Source organism: Arachis hypogaea, chromosome 18, assembly GCF_003086295.3.
Source record: "Arachis hypogaea cultivar Tifrunner chromosome 18, arahy.Tifrunner.gnm2.J5K5, whole genome shotgun sequence".
NCBI lineage: Eukaryota > Viridiplantae > Streptophyta > Magnoliopsida > Fabales > Fabaceae > Arachis > Arachis hypogaea.
In genome coordinates this window covers 45,876,976-45,879,265 of record NC_092053.1, presented here as the reverse complement: position 1 = coordinate 45,879,265, position 2,290 = coordinate 45,876,976, and the positions used below count along the sequence as shown (strand labels likewise).

The 2,290-nt window shown below is 31.6% G+C and overlaps 1 non-coding gene across 1 annotated transcript; it reads right to left on the bottom strand.

Annotated features, from left to right (window-relative positions):
• Positions 1-1,842: 1,842 nt before the first annotated feature.
• On the bottom strand, positions 1,843-1,950 carry LOC112773632 (small nucleolar RNA R71). The gene has a single exon (XR_003188173.1). It is a non-coding gene; the product is annotated as a small nucleolar RNA R71 (small nucleolar RNA).
• Positions 1,951-2,290: the final 340 nt, after the last annotated feature.

Genomic DNA, 2,290 nt, shown 5'->3' with positions numbered 1-2,290 from the left:
TGTATTTTTCGAAAAATATCATGCATTCATAGTGTTCTTCATGATCTTCAAGTTGTTCTTGGTAAGTCTTCTTGTTTGATCTTGATGATTTTTTGTTTTGTGTCTTTTCATGTTTATCATATGCATTCTTGAATTCTTAGTGTCTAAGCATTAAAGAATTCTAAGTTTGGTGTCTTGCATGTTTTCTTTGCATTAAAAATTTTTCAAAAATATGTTCTTGATGTTCATCATGATCTTCATAGTGTTCTTGGTGTTCATCTTGACATTCATAGCATTCTTGCATGCATTCATTGTTTTGATCTAAAAATTTCATGCATTGCATAATTTTCATGTTTTTTATAAAAATTTCAAAAAAAAAAAAAAATATATCTTTCCCTTTTTCTCTCATCAAATTCGAAAAATTGAGTTGACTTTTTCAAAAATTTTTAAAATCAAGTTGTTTCTTATGAGTCAAATCAAATTTTCAATTTGAAAATCTTATCTTTTTCAAAATCTTTTTCAAAAATCAAATCTTTTTCAAAATTCTTAGTTATTTTCGAAAATTTCAAAAATATTTTTCAAAAATCTTTCTCTTATTTTTATATCAAATTTTTGAAAATAACATAATCAATTAATGTTTTGATTCAAAAATTTGAAGTTTGTTACTTGCTTGTTAAGAAAGATTCAAACTTTGAGTTCTAGAATCATATCTTGTGATTTCTTATGAATCAAGTCATTAATTGAGATTTTAAAAATCAAATCTTTTTCAAAAACTAATTTCTATCATATCTTTTCAAAAATATCTTCTCATCTTATCTTTTTCAAAAATATCTTTTCAAAATATCTCTCCTAACCTCCTAACTTCTTATCTTTTCAAAATTTGTTTCAACTAACTAACTAACTTTTTGTTTGTTTCTTAACTTTTTCAAAACTACCTAACTAACTCTCTCTCTCTAATTTTCGAAAATATCTTCCCTCTTTTTCAAAAATTTCTTTTTAATTAACTAATTATTTTTAATTTAAAAAAAAAATTTTCGAAAAAAAAAAATACTAACATTTTCAAAAAAAAAAAAAAAACTATTTTCAAAAATCACTAACTCTTTTTCAAAATAATTTTCGAAAATTATCCCTCCCCCATCCTATTCTATTTATTCATTCATATCCTAACATCTCATCTCACATCTCTTCCATCCGTACAGTTGTGTTTCATCCTTTACATCACATTCTTTGTTTCCCCCTCTTTTCTTCCACTCACAAAGGGATCCCTATACTGTGGTATAAAGGATCTCTATTATTATTATTATTTTTCTGTGCCTTCTTCTTTGTCATATGAGCAGGAGCAAGGATAAGAACATTCTTGTGGAAGCAGAACCAGAACCTGAAAGGACTCTGAAGAGAAAATTAAGAGAAGCCAAAATACAACAATCCAGAGATAACCTTTCAGAAATTTTCAAACAGGAAAAGGAGATGGCAGCCGAAAATAATAATAACGAAAGGAGGATGCTTGGTGACTTTACCGCACCTAATTCCAATTTACATGGAAGAAGCATCTCCATTCCTGCCATTGGAGCAAACAACTTTGAGCTGAAACCTCAATTAGTTTCTCTGATGCAGCAGAACTGCAAGTTTCATGGACTTCCATCTGAAAATCCTTTTCAGTTCTTAACTGAATTCTTGCAGATATGTGATACTGTTAAGGCTAATGGAGTAGATCCTGAAGTCTACAGGCTCATGCTTTTCCCTTTTGCTGTAAGAGACAGAGCTAGAATATGGTTGGATTCTCAACCCAAAGACAGCCTGAACTCTTGGGATAAGCTGGTCACGGTTTTCTTAGCCAAGTACTTTCCTCCTCAAAAGCTGAGCAAGCTTAGAGCTGATGTTCAAACCTTCAGACAGAAAGAAGGTGAATCCCTCTATGAAGCTTGGGAAAGATACAAACAGTTGACCAAAAAGTGTCCTTCTGACATGCTTTCAGAATGGACCATCCTGGATATATTCTATGATGGTTTATCTGAGCTATCAAAGATGTCACTGGACACTTCTGCAGGTGGATCCATTCACCTAAAGAAAACGCCTGCAGAAGCTCAAGAACTCATTGACATGGTTGCTAATAACCAGTTCATGTACACTTCTGAAAGGAATCCTGTGAGTAATGGGACGCCTATGAAGAAGGGAGTTCTTGAGGTTGATACTCTGAATGCCATATTGGCTCAGAATAAAATATTGACTTAGCAAGTCAATATGATTTCTCAGAGTCTGCATGGAATGCAAGCTACATCCAACAGTACTCAAGAGGCATCTTCTGAAGAAG